Genomic DNA, 19495 nt, shown 5'->3' with positions numbered 1-19495 from the left:
CCAGGGCCAGATGGCTTCCCAGGGGAATTCTACCAAACATTTAAAGAAGAATTAATACCTATCCTTCTGAAACTGTTCCAAAAAATAGAAATGGAAGGAAAACTTCCAAACTCATTTTATGAGGCCTCCATTTCCTTGATCCCCAAACCAGACAAAGACCCCATCAAAAAGGAGAATTGCAGACCAATATCCTTGATGAACATGGATGCAAAAATTCTCACCAAAATACTAGCCAATAGGACCCAACAGTACATTAAAAGGATTATTCACCATGACCAAGTGGGCTTTATTCCTGGGCTGCAAGCTTGGTTCAACATTCGTAAATCAATCAATGTGATACAATACGTTAATAAAAGAAAGAACAAGAACCATATGATCCTCTCACTAGGTGCAGAAAAAGCATTTGATAAAGTACAGCATCCTTTCTTGATCAAAACTCTTCAGAGTATAGGGATACAGGGTACATACCTCAATATCATAAAAGCCATCTATGAAAAACCCACAGCAAATATCATTCCCAATGGGGAAAAACTGAGAGCTTTCCCCTTAAGGTCAGGAACACAGCAAGAATGTCCATTATCACCACTGCTATTCAACGTGGTACTAGAAGTCCTAGCCTCAGCAATCAGACAACAAAAAGAAATAAAAGGCATCCGAATCGGCAAAGAAGCAGTGAAACTCTCTCTCTTTGCAGATGATATACTTTATGTGGAAAACCGAAAAAACTGTACCCCAAAACTGCTAGAACTCATATAGGTATTCACTAAAGTGGCAGGATATAAAATCAATGCACAGAAGTCAGTGGCATGCCTATACACCAACAACAAGACAAAAGAAAAGAGAAATTAAGGAGTCGATCCCATTTACAATTGCATCTAAGCTTATTTTAAAGTAGTGGCTTTCTTCTCCATCTCTCTCCCAACCTCCAGTGTTGCCCACTGGCAAGCTGGAAGTTGTGGTTTGGTTTCTTTTTTATTTCTCTGGCATGCACTTTTATACGTTTTTGTATATCATGCTAACTTGGTTTTAGATTTCTCCGGATTAGAGTGCAGGGAGGGAAAAGAAATAAGGAGAGCAGTAGTTTAGGGGAATTGAGTTAACTGGTATTTGGTGATGGTTCACTGGTTCCTTCAGAGACAGCACCTACCTGTCCTATGGTGAAAGCTTTCCCCTGTGATTTCCTTCACTGGTCAAATTAGCTCCATTTTAGCTTGCTGCAGTCTCCTCCTTCAGCCTGCAGGCATTCTGTAGGTTTTCTCCAGTTTTTTTTGCTGAGGTCTATGTCTCTCCCAGAGCTTCCTCTTGGTCAGGATCTCAGCTGGACCTATATTAGCTTGGTATCATACATGACTCACCACTGTTCTATTGGATGTTCCAGTAAAATGTGGGTCCAGTGCAGTGCCACAGCAGATTCTCCTTTGTTTAACTCTAACTCCCCAACAAGCCAGTCTACTCAGCTGTCATTCAGAAAGCATTATTTTATCTTTTTCTTCACAAACTGATGGGTGAAGGTTTTCTCTTAACTCAGGGTAAAGAATAAAACATTTCTCATTACTCCACAGGGGGCATTTCTCCAAGGTTGCCAGATAACTGATTCCAAAACCTCTTTCTTTCCACACCTTTTTTGTAACCATGCAGTATTATTACAATCTTATTGGCTGTGTTCCCTCTGCTGTACTTTTCATCCCTGTGAATTACTTATTTTATACCTGGGGTGTGTACTTCTTAATCCTCTTCACCTCTTTTGCCTAACCCTCTACCACCATCCCCCATGGCAACACTAGTTCTCTATTTTCATGAATCTCTCTCTCTTTTGTTGTTTGTTCATTTGTTTTGTTTTGTTTTTAGTTTCCACATATAAGTAATATATGGTATTTATCTTTATCTGACTATTTTCACTTAGAATAATGCCCTCTAGCTCCATGTTGTTGTAAATGGCAAGATTTTACTCTTTTTTATGGTTGAGCAGTATTCCGTTATGTTTATATACCATATCTTCTTTATCCATTCATCAGTCAGTGGATATTTGGGTTGCTTCCATATCTTGGCTATTATAAATAATGCTACAATAAACAGGTATGTATTTATCTTTCCAAATTAGTGTTTTCATTTTCCTGATATAAATACCCAGAAGTGGAATTACTGGATTGTATAGTACTTTTATTTTTACTTTCTTTTTTTTTTTTTAAGATTTTATCTATCTATTTGACATTGAGAGAGACAGCGAGAGAGGGAACACAAGCAGGGGGGGTGGGGGAGGGAGAAGCAGACTCCCCGCTGTGCAGGGAGCCCCATGTGGGTCTCGATCCCAGGACCCTGGGATCATGACCTGAGCCAAAGGCAGACGTTTAACGACTGAGCCACCCAGGCGCCCCTGTTTTATGTGGGGCTCGATCCCAGGACCCTGGGATCATGACCTGAGCCAAAGACAGACACTTAATGACTGAGCCACCTAGGCGCCCCTGTTTTTACTTTTTTGAGGAACCTTCATACTGTTTTCCATAATGGCTGCACCAATTTACATCCCCACCCAGTCTGCACAAGGTTTCCCTTTTCCCTACATCTTCACCAACACTAGTTAATTCTTTTTGTTACTAGCTCTTCTGACACGTATGAGGTGATATCTCATTGTGGTTTTGATTTGCATTTCCCTGATAATCATTGATATTGAACATCTTTTTTTGTGTCAGTTTGCCATCTCTATGTCTTCAGAAAACTACTCAGGCCTTCTCCCCATTTTAAAATCATATTACTTGTTTTTTTGGTGTTGACTTGTATGAGTTCTTTATATATTTTCGATATTAATCCCCTACTGTATATATCATTTACAAAAGAATCCCACTTAATTGGATTCAATTATCCCTTTAATGTATTCTTGAATTGGACTTGCTGTTATTTTGTTGAAGATTTTTGCATCTGTATTCATTAAGGATATTGACTTGTAATTTGCTGTAGTGTCTTTGGTTTTGTTATCAGGGTAATTCTGGCCTCATAGAATGAATTTGAAAGCATTCCTTCCTTTTATTTTTTGGAATAGTTTGAGAAGGATAGGTATTAATTCTTTTTTTAATTATTTGGTAGCATTCACCTGTGAAGCCATTTCGTCCTGAAGTTTTGTCTGTTGAAATGTTTTTTTTGTGATAACGTATTCAAATTCATTACTAGTAATTGCTCTGTTTAGCTCTTTTATGTCTTCCTGATTCTTTCTTGCAAGATGGTACATTTCTAGGAATTTATCCATTTCTACTAGGTTGTCCAATTTGCTGGCATATAGTTTTTGTAGTAATGTCTTATAATTTTTTATATTTCTGTGATGTCAGTTGCAACTACTTTTTCATTTCTGATTTTTATTTGAGTTATCTCTTCTTTCTTGATTAGTCTGGCTAAAGGTTTACCTTAGTCTCATTGATCTTTTCTATTGTTTATCATCTCTATTTCATTTATTTCTACCCTGATCTTTATTATTTCCTTCTTTCTACTAACTCTGGGATTTGCTTGTTCTTCCTTTGTTAGTTCCTTTAGGTGTAAGGCTAGATTGCTTGAGACTTTTGTTTCTTGAGTTAGGCCTGTATCACTATGAACTTTCCTCTTAGAACTGCTTTTGCTGTGTTGCAAAGATTTTGAACTATAGTGTTTCCATTTTCATTTGTCTCCATGTATTTTTTTATTTCCTCTTTGATTTCTTAATTGACCCAGTACTTGTTTAGTAACATGTTATTTAGCTTCCACATGTTTGTGATTCTTTCAGTTTTTTTCTTATCATGATTTTTAGTTTCATACCTTTGTGGTCAGAAGACATACTTGATATAATTTCAGTGTTCTTGAATTTATTGAGACTTGTTTTGTGGCCTATCATGTAATCTATCCTGGATAATGTTCCATGTGTATTTGCAAAGAATGTGTATTCTGCTCTTTTGGGGTGAACATTCGGTATATATCTGTTAAGTCCACCTGGTCTAATGTGTCATTCAAAGACATTGTGTCTTTATTCATTTTCTGTCTGGATGATCTACCCATTGATGTAAATGGGGTGTTAAAGTCCCCTACTGTTATATGTGGTGTCTTCACACAAATTTCTCAGAACTCTCATATTGCCATCTTCTAAAAAATATTTTTCTTTAATTTATAAAGTCCCATTCCTCAATAGAGACTGTAATGGAAAATAGAACATGTAATACTCTTTCAAAAATTTCAGCAGAAAAACAAGGTCAATAGCCTTTTTTAAATTTTATTTTTATTTTTTTATTTTTTAATGTTTTTATTATGTTAGTCACAGTACATCATTAGTTTTTGATGTAGTGTTCCGTGATTCATTGTTTGTGTATAACACTCAGTGCTCCACACAATACATGCCCTCCTTAATACAGCCTTTTAGGAAAAAAAAATACCCATTTTTTTTCCAGGCATATATAATGCATTTGGGAAAAATTGTTCCACTGTGGAAAGACAAGCCATTTAAGATATAGGGATTCTTCTATAAATAGAATATGTGAAAAAATAAGGGGAGGTTGGAGGGAGTGCAATTATATATGTTTAGAATGAGGGAGTTCCTTTGTGGTAATGGAATACATACAGACTGTATCTTGATTGTTATAGTGGTTACACGAAAGAATACATGTAATGAGATTATATAGAATTACGTTTGTGCACACACACACACACACACGAGTTCATGTAGAAACTGGCCAACTCTAAATAAAGTCTGTAGATTATACCATTGTCAATTTTTGGTTTTGATATTATACTAGAAGTATATTAGATTTTACCTTTAGAGGAAACTGATTGAAGATTACAAGGGAACTCTTTGTATTTTTTTTTTTAAGTTCCTATAATCTATAATTATTTAAAAATAAAACAAGTTTAAAAATTTAAAATTTTGAATATTTTAGAGTTTCCTGTACTTAACCAAAGTCATAGTTTTTATTTCCCTTAAGATATCTTGATATTTTCCACAATAGGATTGCTAAAATTAAATAATGACCTGGGATATTAGGTAAAACATTAAGGATCATTTTTTTAAAACCACTGGGCTGGAATATTATAAATCATATTGTGAAAGAGAAATATTACCATACACAAATTAGAAAAATTTTATTATGATTATTTAAAATAAAGTAAATATGGCCATATCATTATTTCATTTCTTCATGAAGAACATCATTTATATTCATGCCATTGTTAAGAAAAGCTAGTGTCTCTGTTTTTATGGACTTCAATTTTTTTTAAATCATTAACACAAGAGAATTTCTACACTGATCAATCTTGTATTTAAGGGCTAAATAAAGCAAATAGGACCTCAAGATTCAAATTTATTAATTCATTTACAGATATCTTATGTGTACTTATCATGTGCTAGACACTGTTATAGATGCTGGTGGTATAGCATTTAGCAGGAAAAAAAAAATACCCTTAAGTAGCTTGCTTTCTATTCTGGGGTGCTAGAAAAACAAATACATATGTTTCAAATAAAAATATCTGAACCAAAGATGTTTGATCTATAAAAATTACTTAAAAGGCCTTAGTATTTAATAATGAGAAATTACATAGATATAAATTATAGTAATCATATTTAATGCTAGAGCTTAGAATTGTAGTACTAGCATAATATTCAGTATTTAGAGGGTTTTCAGGGTAGAGTCTTCGTATGTCTTTTTCTTTTTTACCAGGGAAAGTTTTTCTTGTATATCATTTGAATGCAGTATCAGTGATGTTTTTAATGCATTTACCTATAGAAATGGACCTAGCAAGGTTGGAGAGCAAGTCACACAGTCACCTCAGTTCATAGGCAAGAAAGATGGTTTATAGTTAACTTGCCCCAAACCATGTAATGAACAAGTAGCAAAGGTGAATTTTAGTTCTGGTCTCCTGATTCCAAATCTAGGCCCTTCTACACCAGTAAGAATGATCTCAGTGTCTTTTCCAATAGTTCTAACACAATAGTCAACTTCATTCTCCCAAAGTCCTTTTTGTCCATATATGCTTTTTAGAAGTATTTATGCAGTGTTCAACTGACAAGGCATGATTTTTAGGTGTTGGGGGCCAGGACAGAGATACAGTGAAGATTCAGACCCTAGGTTCTAACCTTAACCCCAGACTACTGAAGTAGAGACAAGGCATGTATACAAGTGATTATAGTAGAAGATAAAATGTAGTCAGTGCCATGAGTGAGGCACTGATGAAGAGCTATGGAGGACCACAGAAGAATCAGTGACATCCATTTCCAGAGACCCAGGGAAGTTTCCCAAAGAAAATGGCTTTTATTTTAGGCATTGAGTTGGGAGAATTGTGGCAGTGTAACCAAGGCTTAACTTGGGTTAAATACTTTTATCTCTGCAGTATAGTGAGGACACCAGTATTGTCAAATGCTTTTTCATTTATCTAACTAATTTCTAACTCAGAATCCCTCAACATCCAGATTCCTCTATAAATTTATACTTTAAAACAGTTCAACAGATTATTGGATTTCCTGCATAATAATATGGCTAACCAAGTTTGCTCTAATAAAACTTTTCAGTGCTGCACCATCATCAAAATAACATGAAGCTGCCACAATGTCCATATTTATCCCACACCACTGTCATGATTACCTCAGGAAATTTCTAGATCAGTAGGTATTCTATACTTCAAAGGTACTTAACCTCCCATCCTGTGAGATTTTTTATATATAAATTAGAGGTTACAGACCTGTTTTTCACTTTGAAGAATACTAAGGGTCAAGTAAGGTGGCAGTACTTACAACTAATGTGCCTGCGCATTTTGCGTGAGCTACCCTAGAGAATGTTTCTCCTTAGTAATAAACAACTACAGTCTACAACTGACTTGTGCTAGCTCAGTAATGTAATAATATAGTAATAGATCCTTCAGAGAGATAACAAATATAAACTCAGATAAATCCACATCCTTGTAAAGTGATGACATTTTCCTATGTGGCTCTCCTACTTAAAATTGCCTTGGATGATAGACAATGCATGTAAGTAACATCAACTAGACTATGAAAAATAAATTCTTTTATTCTGTCTAATCCATACAGATGATATTGATTTATGGACCTGACAGTGGGGGAAGTTGAAGGACATAATAATTTCTTATTAATTACTAGATGAAGGCTTCTCGATAACCTACCATGATTGCTTTGTCCTTATGACATGGCATCAGACTCATCCTTCTAATTAGCAGTGCAGTCTTCCTCTACCACTTTAACCAGAATGACAGGGAACTTCACACTTCCTTGGCTGAGCCATGACTCATTGCTTAGGTCTTGCCAGTTTCTTTTCCTGGGGTCACTGAGTTTATATACCTTAAAACACCGATTCTTGGTTTGTGGAAACGAATATTTTCCTAGTCATGGAACAGGCCCTGGTATAACGGTACTAGTCTTGCTCAAGCCCAACTTCATCTTATTCCTTTAGACATAATTTTGGGATTCTTAGAGTTTAAAGCCATATCAGTTCTCTCAGTTTGTATCCCTTCAGTCTTTTTGGTCCTTTAGGTTACAGTCTAAACAGCAAGGCTAAATCTATAATTTTATAGATTTAGCTGTAGTTCTTCAAAGTGAGTTTTATTTTACTGAGTTATTTACTTTTATTTTGTTAAATAAAGCTAAAAAAATACATATTAGGTCAAGTCTGAAGGTTGCCTAAAAGTTATCATTCTCGCTTTCTACTTAAAAATGTAGAGATCATTTCCAAAGAAGCAAATGTCTTACTGCAACCAGTGCTTGATTAGAAAAAAAAAAAATGAACTAGAAATTTTTTATATAGATTTTGACATCTGGTTTCTGTTTGGGGATTGATCTCAGGCTTTCTGGGCAAAAAAAAAAATTAGTATGTGGGACTTCATCCTGCCTAGCTCCGAACCCTATTGTTAGCTCACACTATAATGAAAATCAAGATTGATTTTGTTTAATGCATCACTACCCAGGGTACACATGGCCCACCAAAATCTCTACTGATTCTGAAGAGGACTGCTGATCTTTGAAGTATTTTCTGTATCACATGGCATGTGAATGACATTCTCATTTTAAAAATGGGCAGTTTGGACCATCAATTAATTATAATTTTACTAAGTGTTGACTGTGCTTCTTCATAATTCTTTAGAGAGGCATTTCAGTGAAAATTTTTACAGAGGAAAGACAGTGGTATTTTTGTTTGCTTTGTTTTTTTTTTTTTTTGAAAGACAGTGTTGTTTTTTTTTTTTGACCTACCTGCTTATAATCACTCTTAATTCCTATGTGCCTGGGAGTGGTACAGATTACTCCTAGTTGTCAAGACACCTGAACAGGAAGAGGAGGATAAGGAGGACTCAAAGGAAGTTGCAAAGAGCCAAGAGCCTCAGAACAGAAGACAGTGAGAATGTCTCATGAGATGCCAGCATGGATAGATAAATTTTTAATAAGTAAACATAATCTGCTCTGACATCATTTAAAGCCTTTGGAATGTAGATGGAAGCCTGGGGGAGGTTAGACAGGGTCTCAAGTTTAGATGCCCAGTGAATATTGATTTAGTTGTAGAAAAATGAAAGTTATGACTTTTGCAGACTTAAGTTTATACCCATTGTAATTACTCTGGAGATGGTGTAATGGAAGAAGCTGAAATTGGAGAAAGAGGCTGATGAAGAAGTCCTTTAATATTGCAGGTCAAAAATGGAGAAGATGAGCTAAATTCAACAAAGTTGGAGGCAGATTCAGCATGCTCAGTGACTGGTTGGATGTAAGGAACAGGGAGCAAGAGAGGAATTAAGAATAATTTGTAGGTTATTAGAATGGTTTACTAGTTGGCTTAAGATACCATTGGTTAATGGAATCAGGATAATAATTCAGTAGGAAGTTGAATGTAAGGATTTGGAGTTGAGGAGTTAAATCTCAAGTGTAGTTATAGATTTGGGGATAATCAAGCTGTATTAATTGGTTAAAACTTGAACAAACTTGAACATACAGAACACGTAATATGATAAAAGGACCAAGGACAGAATTCCGGGGTCAGGAAATCCTGGGTTCTGTAAAATGAAAGGGGGTTCCAAGAAAGTGAACCCAGAAGTGGAGAAGGAATGATGAAAAAAATAGTATTGAAACCAAAAAATTCCATTTTTTAAATGTTTTATTTATTTATTCATGAGAGTCAGAGAGAGGCAGAGGCAGAGGGAGAAGCAGGCTCCCCGCCTAGCAGGGAGCCCGATGCGGGACTCGATCCCAGGACCCTGGGATCATGACCTGAGCCGAAGGCAGACTGAGCCACCCAGGTGCCCCAAAAAATTCCATTTTGAAATCCATGGGAAGAGAGTTTCACAATTTACAGACTGGTTCATGGTGGGAGATGATTTGAGGTTGCATTGCCTTTTCCCCATGAAATATTAATTATGCAAGTACATTGTTATAAGATCAACCTAACATAAAAGGATATTTTATAGATTTCTTCTGTTTAAAGCAAATTAGATGAGTGAAATTTATAATCAAATGATATTATGAGTGTTAATATTTTCATCTTTTAATGGCCATGAATTCAAAGATTTTAGAACTGAAACATCACAATGTATTTTTTGGCCCATGTCTCAGAGATTACAAAGCAGAAATTTTAAAAGTTAAAATACAGATTTTTCAATAAATATTCATAGAAGCCAAATTATTATATGTCTACAAAATTTTACTAGGTACATTAAAACCAAACACATCATGGGAATACTGTTTTTATTTTAGTGTTTCTAGAAGTAAATAATAATATCCAAGAGATGACAGTATATTTCTCTGAGTTATAAACTAGTCTAGATGGAATGATGGCATTTGTAAAACACAGTCATGATTATGCTTTCACTTTTTCTTTTGGCTCTCATGGTACATTTTGGCCTATGACTTGGGTAAACATCGAAGGCATGGTTATCAAATTTATGGATTATCTGAAGTAAAGTAACACTGAAGATTTACAAAATACCCTCAGATTAGAAGGAAGTGCCAGTATAACAAGAAAATTAATAAAGATGCACAGAGTCTTGTACCCAGGCCACAATAATGAACTGCACGAGTGAAGAATAAGGAAGATGCAGATGGATCCAGCCAAAAAATTTAGAGTTTTATGCACCAATAAGCTCAGTGTAAGTCAACAGCTTGATGTGACTGTTAAAAAGGCAATGGCAATTGTTGGCCACTTTAATATAAATATATTACCTGGGTCATTGTTTTAGAAGTATAGCCAATAGCATCAAAATCACCTGGAAGGTTTTTTAAGTGTGCATTCCAGGATCCAACAAGTGATTCACTGAACAGAATCTGTAAGGTAGGGTCCCAGAAATCTGCATTTAAGAAACCTCCCTAGGCAGTTCTTGTGCAAATTAAACTTTAATAACCATTGAAACTGACTAGGGGCAATTATGGTACTATTGTGTTTTATACTATTTTATCACTCCAGGATAATTGTCTTCTATTCTTGTGCTTATACTTTATTTTTTTTAAGATTTTATTTATTTATTTGACAGAGAGAGAGATAGCGAGAGCAGGAACACAAGCAGGGGGAGTGGGAGAGGGAGAAGCAGGCTTCCCGCCGAGCAGGAAGCCCGATGTGGGACTGGATCCCAGGACTCTGGGATCATGACCTGAGCCGAAGGCAGATGCTTAACGACTGAGCCACCCAGGCGCCCTTTGTGCTTATACTTTAAAAGAAATGTGAAATGTAGGCTGCATTCAGGAAAAAAGCCTCGGGAAAATGGGGAACTGAATCATGTCCATGAGGAATGTATGGAGAGAGTAGAACATTTTTGCTTACATGAGAGAAGACTTAGAGGGGCCCTCACAGACTTGTTATATAACTGAATAATTAAGTAAATTATAGTTTTCATTTGACTGTTATTCATGAATATCTAATAAATATCCATTACTGTTAGCAGTTAACAGATATTGTGAAGATCAGATAACAACATTGGAAAATGTTTGTCATGTATAAACAGAAAGATTAAGGTATAAAATTGCACAAATGGGGCACCTGGGTGGCTCAGTCGTTAGGTGTCTGCCTTCGGCTCAGGTCATGATCCCAGGGTCCTGGGATCGAGCCCCGCATCGGGCTCCCTGCTCAGCGGGAAGCCTGCTTCTCCCTCTCCCACTCCCCTGCTTGTGTTCCCTCTCTCACTGTCTCTCTGTCAAGTAAATAAATAAAATCTTTAAAAAATTTGCACAAATAATTTGACTACAAATAACTAAATGTGCATTAAAGAATATCAGAATACGCCGAAGTGATGGATGGTTTTGTTTAGATGATGTTATTATAATTGTTTTTGCAAAATATTCTCTTTTTTTGAGTATTTTCTCATATAGTTAAGTCACTTTTTGACATTAGTAAAAATAGGAAATTACCAGTTCTGTCAAAGAATAAAGTGTACTCCAGATGAATAACAGTAATCCTGATCTTTTCTCATCTAGGCAGTGACAAGGAATGATGATATGCAAGGAACCAGAAGTAAGTTCAGTCTGGATTGAGGGAAAACCATTTCTGAATCTCAAAAGACTGTCATTAAATTCAATTATTATATGTTTTAAGTTTTACTTTCAAAACTTTGTTGAAACAAATGCAGTTAATCCTTGTTTTACTCCATACGCTTTAGGCACCTGCTGTTTACTCAGAATATGCGTAAAGCTTCTTACTACATTAATGTAAGTTTCTAAGTCTATGGATTAAAGAAATAACGTTCTAAGCCTTAAGCTGTGTGTTTAGATATAGGACTGAGCAAAATCATGTTTAGAAAAAACAAAATCTGACAATTGAAGAAGCAACTCTATATTATAATAAAGAAAACTGCTTTCCGTTGCCTGGATGTCATCATTGCCATTGTGTTCCTTGGCACAGCCATTCCAAGGCCTTCCATGGCTAAAACTTTCAACATGAGAAAGGGTTGTTCTGTGATTCTGGTAGGACCCCACTTGATTGCATTTAGCATTTCTCCTTCTAACTGGGGTCTTAGCCATTTCCACTCAGAAAAATGATGCAGCAGTAAATTTTGATTCCATGGAATGATAGCTGTTCGTAGTAACACATTATTTAGCATCTTTGAATATATGACTATTGCAATTGGTTCATCTAAAATTTTAACGGGTTATTTTTCTCAATTCAAAATCACATTGAAAAGTAGAGAGAAAACTGCCACAGTTGACCGTTTGCAGGTACTAAGGTGAAGCACCACTTTTTTCCCAATTAAATAATGTTTTATTATAAATTCAGTGTGTTTTAAGAGTACCATTTTTATAGTGTGGGCAGGATATAACATCTAGAGCTGTGAGAATTGCTTTCTCTGTCATAAAAGCAATTAAGCTCATATTAATACTTAGATTTTCATACTATTACATTCATATTAATATTGCTGTACAATATCAGAGCTCTACTGGTTGTATAATATAATACATGGGGATTTTTTGTTCATTCCTCTACCTACCCTATGGTGTGTGATGTTTGATTAGGAGCAAGAAAAATATAGGAAAATAAAGATAATGGCCCTTTCTATCTGACAGTTTTCAATTGCTAGAGTCTCTAATTGTATCTCAAATCCTCTTTCATATCACAATATAGAGTATTATGTTATTTAACAACTCCATATCTTATTAACTATTTTATAAACACAATTAACCATATTTTAGACTTAGCAATTTTTAAATAAATGTTTATTGGTTTTATATTTTCTATTTGCCCATTTTGGAATTACAAATATTTTTTAAATTTCTAAATTAAAATTTAATTCGATAACTATAATTTTCTCTATAGCCAGTTCAGTGCATTTTGGAGAACTTTGGCAATTTTTATAGTCATTGTGACACTTATTCTGGTAAGAATATGACATCATGCCCATTCTTTATCTTAAGGCAGTCTGTAATATCTATTTATAAGAATTTGTATTCTTCAAAAGTCATAACATGAAGAATTCCTTCCAGAGAAACCTCTATTCCAATAAAAGACAGAAGAAAAAAAATCCTTCATATTGAATGACATGGAACTATTGTCAAGATTGTACTTTTCTTTCTTTACTAGGCATATTTATAGGCAGTTCAATTTGCAGTAAACTATTTTGACCTTAGTTACAGTCATTACAATTTCCTTTTCATGAAGTTTCTAGAATTAAATGTGATTGTTTAAATTCCCCCACCCGTATAAAAAAAAAAAAATTGCACCAGAGTCTTGTTAAAGCCAGCAAAATGGTAGATTTCTCTCAATGCAGTAAGAGAGAGAGAGGGAGAGGGAGAGAGAGAGTTCTCTTAGTCTTTGTGTTTCGGCCACCTGTTTTAGCTAATTGTCCTTTATGAAAGTTAGGTTCCCACCCTCCCTCAGGGCCTGGGAGAAAGGGCCCTGACTTTCTTCATGATTACATTTTAAAGAAATGGCTCAGAGGTCCTTGAAAGACATTTCTTGGGTTGTAGAAGATACATCTCAAGAAGACAAAGGATTTACAGTTGCAAATTTGCTAAAGTAAATGCTCTAAGAAAAGAGAGGTTGGGGACCTATAGTCAAGTATTGGTTGGAAGATTCTTTTGGCGGTGTTGAGCTTTCTCAGAGAGGAGCTTAAGGGAGTGGGGTTTTCATCCTAGAGTTATGGCCTTGAGCTCTTAGAAATGATACTAATACTTGTTTGAATCTCTTAGTATGGGGGTTGGTGGATGAAATTCTTTGTGCTGAAATTTGCAGTTTTTATAGGCTGAAGTTAAGGCCTAATTGAAAAGATTGCTCTGAAGAGACTGACTGAAGTTTGGTCAACTTGAGTCTTTGTCATCCCTTCCCCTGATCTTGGGACAGTTGTCCACAAGCAATGGCTTGTATCTGCGAAGATAAATTTGGTAAATGTTCTACTTTTTCAAACTTACAGTTGCAATTTAAACACCTAAATTAAAGATATGAAGTTTGAATTTAGACCAAAATATTTTGTTATATTCTGTGAGGTTCTCCCCAAATGTATGGAATTACAATGCAAGTTTGTCCATATTTATTAGTGTTATTTATAGCATTGTCAACTTCATTTTGCATGATAGATGCATTGGATTCTACATTCAGACTACATAGTTTCAAAAACTGACTCCACCTCTTATCGGCTGTATGTCTTGTCAAGTTGAGTAAACTGTTAAAGCGTTGGTTTCCTCGTCTGTGGTATGGGCATTGTAATAAATAATAGCTATTGATGAGCACTGGATGTTATACACAACTAATGAATCATTGAACACTACATCAAAAACTAATGATGTACTATATGCAGGCTAACCGAACATAATAAAAAAAAATAATAGCTATTGTATAATGTTACTGTAAAGATTAAATGATACAAGTGTCTGGCATAATACCTGGCAAGAAATCAATAAATGTTAGTTTCTATAAATTTTATTAGGTATTACTAGTATTGAATAAATATAAGTAGAGATAGAAGTTACCTGATTCATATCATTAACTTATTTAAAACTGGTGGCAATGACAGATTTCAAATTTTTATTTTCATTTTCCTCTGTCATTTGCTCTGTATATTTGCTGATCCTAGCCCATTTTCCTTTCTTTGTTATTTCCTCTGTGTAAAGGATAATTACTTGAAAATGTGTCATATTTAAAAATAAAGCATTCGTCAGTTAAATATGAATTTTGGTTTTTTTATTTTTTTGAAGAGCAGGTGAAACTCTCTTTTCTAATTTCTGTCATGATTGGCTTGAAAAAGCATATGTTTGGGAGTGTTTCCTGTGATTGATATTTCTACCTACTATCCTCTTAAGACCTGTATCGACCTCCAGGGTTATATTTATTTTTTTGCTAACAAGAACAGTGTCAAGAAATATGGTTAAATCACCTGAGAGAGTAGCCTTTTGAAAATATATAACCTACATATGGACTGACATTTATTTTAAATTATTATTGAACAGAATTTAAGAAGACAGATAATTTTGAGAGTGTTAGTCTTGGGGTCAGAACAGCTTGATTGCAATCATTTTCCAAACTTCTTGTCAAGTGATGTTAGATTTGTATTTAATACCCAACTGTAATGATTTTATGTCCTTTCTAGAGAAATAATAATGGGAGTAATTATGTTGTTTCCTCTGAGTAAAATATAATTGGGCAGATTTTCACATGAATTATCTCCTTATATTGTTACAAGAGTCTTGTGCAGTAAATAGAATATACTTTCTCCCTGAAGAAGACAATAGGATGTACATATGTATGGATCTATTACTCCCATATATCCAAAGATATATAGGGTAAGAAGATTTTAAAAAATAGATATGAAAATTGACAGGAATATTGATTAGAAAAATAAGGTGAAAGTAGTGGTGAGTTAATACACAAATTATAAGCCACAGGGTCCTATAAACTTTATTCCAGTTGGCCTATATGTGTTTAACCTAATAGATACATAATTAGGTGAATCAGAGACTACTTTATCTCAAATATTTTCTAATTTCAAATAATATCTAAAATGAGAAAATTCCTTATGTTCCCCACCTTTCACCCCATGGGCCAGAAATGCGTTTTTATGCAATTTTGCTTGTTTTCAGTTTTGAAACTGGGAATGGTATTATATGGCTAAATTTGTAATTTTGTTTTCAGAGTGGAAGTTTTAGTTTGTATTTTCTAGAATCCAAGAAGCAGGAGATGGCATAAACCACTTCCTGGAATAAATTGGAATCACAGAGATTGTTTTCAAGTTACCAGAAATAAAATAAAAATAATTGAGGTTGAAGTTATATGCAAAAAAGAATAAACTTGCATTTCATTTTGCCATATCCTGGGTCATGAAGACAAAATGAATGGGTCGTGTAAGGTCTAAATTGTTTGAAAACTATGCTCTTAGTCAAAAATCTGAACTTTGACTATGTTTGTCTGCTAACTCAATTTAAAATAGAGCAGTGATCAGTTTTTTTTTTTTTTAATTTTCTTGTACTATGTAGTGTTCTATTACATTTGGCTAATGCTGTGTCGAGAAATGCCACTGAATAGTTCAGTGGATAAATATGTTATCCTCATGTCTTTCTTTCTTATGATTTCTAGTCTGGCTTCTTAAGAGAACCCTTGTATCTGTGTGTGTGTGTGTATATGTGTGTGTGTGTATGTGTGTGTGTGTATGTATATATATACATACACACATATATATATACACCTTACATCGACTGACAAATCATGGATGTATGAAGGCAATGATTCATGTTGAAAAGAACAGTAAACTACTAGCACATTATGCTCCAAATGAGTAGAGATGTTCCTATTAAAGCAAAACTTCCTGTCAATACATGAACAATATATTTTTTAAAAACAGTTAAAATAGCTTAAGAATACAAAACTTGTATGTTATAAATATATAAGTATTTATAAATATTGATTAAACCAGCTATTTTCTCCTGATTTAAAATCCCATTTTTCCCCTTTGGAAATGCAAGAGAGACATTTACTTGCCTTTTGGTAGACTGTTAAGCTTGATATTGGTTTACATTTGATACAAAGTAAATATATATCTAATATAAGCCATAGGGATATGTGTTGCAAGATTAGACAGGATATGAGCAGAATCATGAAACCAAGATTCAGGTTAGAAATCTTGTGCCTTGATTCTGGTATATCAGTGGTGAACAGGGTAAACAGGATAATGGATAGTTTTTTTCCAAATTCCTGATGAAGTAACTCTCTCAGAACTGGTGAAAAGCCTTCCAGCAGACTCAGGCAATCCAAAGCCTTAAAGTAAAAACCTAAAATCAATCTGCCAGTGAGTAACAGAGCCTTAGGAAACAGTACGGAGCACAAAGAGCAAGAACCCATTGATTTTTAGAATCCTTTTCTATTAGTTAGAGATTTAAAAGTATTGGCTAATCTTTCTCCATTAGTACTTCTCAGACTATGGGAAGAATACATTAAACATTCTAAGCAAGAGGAGGGTCTAGAGGTAGAGTGAAGTGTCTATAGTAGTCATCTCCCATTAGACATCCAAATATTTTCAGGCCTACTTCCTGCTTTAGAATGAGGTATTCCTCATCTTTCCCATTTTACAGGTGAGAACATTGAGGTTCTGAAATGTTAAATCATTTAACAGTGAGGAAGAAATGAAACTAGTAGTACTCTTTCCCAGACACCATGTTATTGGAATGCTGAAAAGGTGTCTATTTTTGTCATTGCTTTGATCTAAGATGCAGTGGATTGAGATAACTGTATTATCCATGACATCTAATCTCCATTAGTCTCTTCAATGTCTTTCTGACTGCGCATATATATTCCCTTTTATCCCCATGCCCACGTTCTCTTTTCCCTCTTCTGCTCAGTATGACCATTGTTGTTTAAGATCTGTCTTTTTATTGTAATAGTGTTCTTTCAAAATGTGAATTGTTTTCCGTTTGTGAATTATAATTTCTGTAAAATACATGCTGTTAATATTTCATTTTTCATCTCTTTTTTCACTAGGTGCTCTTATTTGTTAGACTCTTTCCACGTTGCTAGGTATACATTTACTCTACACCTTCTAACTTTATGGTGTGTACATACTGAACCTCTGTAAGAGTAAAGCAAAGCTAATTTCCTGGCTCTCCATTTCTTCGCCAGGCAACCCATTGGATAGGTGCTGTTACACAAGCATGGTACATCTGTACGTATCTGCAGTGAGGGCCAGGGTTGTATAGCCGGCACATTTTATCTCTCGCTTTCTCACTGACAAGATATGTGGTTCCTTCCAACTCCCACCATTACAAATCACACTGTAACAAATACCCTGGTATGTATGTCTTATGGACCTGTGTGAAAATTTCTCTGGGATAAATGCCAGTTGTAGAATTGCTGTGTCAAAGTGTATGTATATACTTAATTCGACTAAGTGGTAACAGATGGCTAGGCAGATTGCTGCTGATGTCTACACTACCTCCAGCAGAGCACCAAGGCTCCTATGTCACCATATCTATGTGGTTCTTTTAATAGTTCATGTATTCTTGCCTTGTCTACCCAGTTGTACTAAAGGAAGGGACCATGCCTCATACTTTTTAAATGGCCCAGATTTGAAATCCTAGTAATTATAAAACTGGCAGTGATTATACTTTAATCTTGGCAGGTGAAAATCAACCAACATTCAAAGTGGTTCCAATTATTGGATGTCTTGTTAGGTACAATTGGTGTTCAGTTAATGTTTTAGAGTTAAGCTCTGTTACCCATCAAACCCAAATTAGGCTTGTTAAACTTCAATGTGATTTTATCTCTGGTATGTTTCCTTTATTCCATCCAACTAAATATAATGATTTAATTTTACACATTATTTGTTTTGTAACTAAGAATTAAAATGGTGAAAATAAATAGAATGCTTCTAAATTTGTTTATAATGAATGTCACGGATCGTGAGGAATTCCTGCTGCGGTTTGGGAAGTTAGTATAATAGAAATGGTGATGCTCTTCTTATAGTATTTGTTGTCACTCCGCTCAGAAGTCTGACTCTTGTAATAAAGAGATCATCCCAGTGATCTGATAATGTTTCAGATATCTCTTTTTATGTTAAAGATTTTATTTATTTGAGAGAGAGAATGAAAGAGAGAGAGCACATGAGAGGGGGGAGGGTCAGTGGGAGAAGCAGACTCCCTGCTCAGGAGGGAGCCCGATGCGGGACTCGATCCTGGAACTCCAGGATTATGACCTGAGCCGAAGGCAGTCACTTTACCAACTGAGCCACCCAGGTGCCCTGTTTTAGATATCTCTTGAGAGATATTCAAAGTGCATCATTTAAATGTGCTTTTATTCTTTTCTGAAATAAGTCAGAGAAAGACAAATACTGTATGATTTCACTCATGTGGACTTTAAGAAACAAACCAAATGAGCAAAGGGGTAAAAAGAGAGAGGCAAACCAAAAAACATATTCTTTTTTTAAAAAAAGATTTTATTCATTTGAGACACAGGGATACAGAGAGAGAGCGAGAGCATGAGCAGGGGGAGAGGCAGAGGGAGAGGGAGAAGCAGGCTCCCCGCTGAGCCAGGAGCCCAATGTGGGGCTTGATCCCAGGACCCTGGGACCATGACCTGAGCTGAAGGCAGATGCTTAACCATCTGAGCCACCCAGGTGCCCCAAAAAACATATTCTTAACTATGGAGAACACACTGATGGTTGCCAGAGGGGAGGTGGGTAGGGGGATGAGTTAAATAGGTGATGGGGACTAAGGAGGGCACTTATGATGAGCACCAGGTGATGTATGGAAGTGTTGAATCACTACCTGAAACTAATGTTATACTGTATGTTTACTGGAATTTAAACAAAAACTTTTTAAAATGTGCTTTTTGATATTTTGATCTGTTCATTTAATTTACTCTTGAATCATTTGCCTTCCTTAAATAAGTGACATTGATCTAACTACAGACATTTGCAGAAAAGCATGTATTTAGTTATGTTATCACAAAGAGTATAATGTTGATGAGTGACTCTGACTGGTCCACTCACTGTGTTGTTGGGATTGTCTTTTCTACAAGGCCAGATGATAAAATTTTATTTCGGGCATAGCATCAGAGTTGTGCTTCCTTTGTTCTTTACAGTCGTTCTGGCTCAATAG

The sequence above is a fragment of the Eumetopias jubatus genome, unplaced genomic scaffold (assembly GCF_037043125.1).
Source record: "Eumetopias jubatus isolate StellerSeaLion01/CBP00866 unplaced genomic scaffold, mEumJub1_p1.0 scaffold_11, whole genome shotgun sequence".
Classification (NCBI taxonomy): domain Eukaryota; kingdom Metazoa; phylum Chordata; class Mammalia; order Carnivora; family Otariidae; genus Eumetopias; species Eumetopias jubatus.
Note: the sequence above shows the minus strand (reverse complement) of the source record.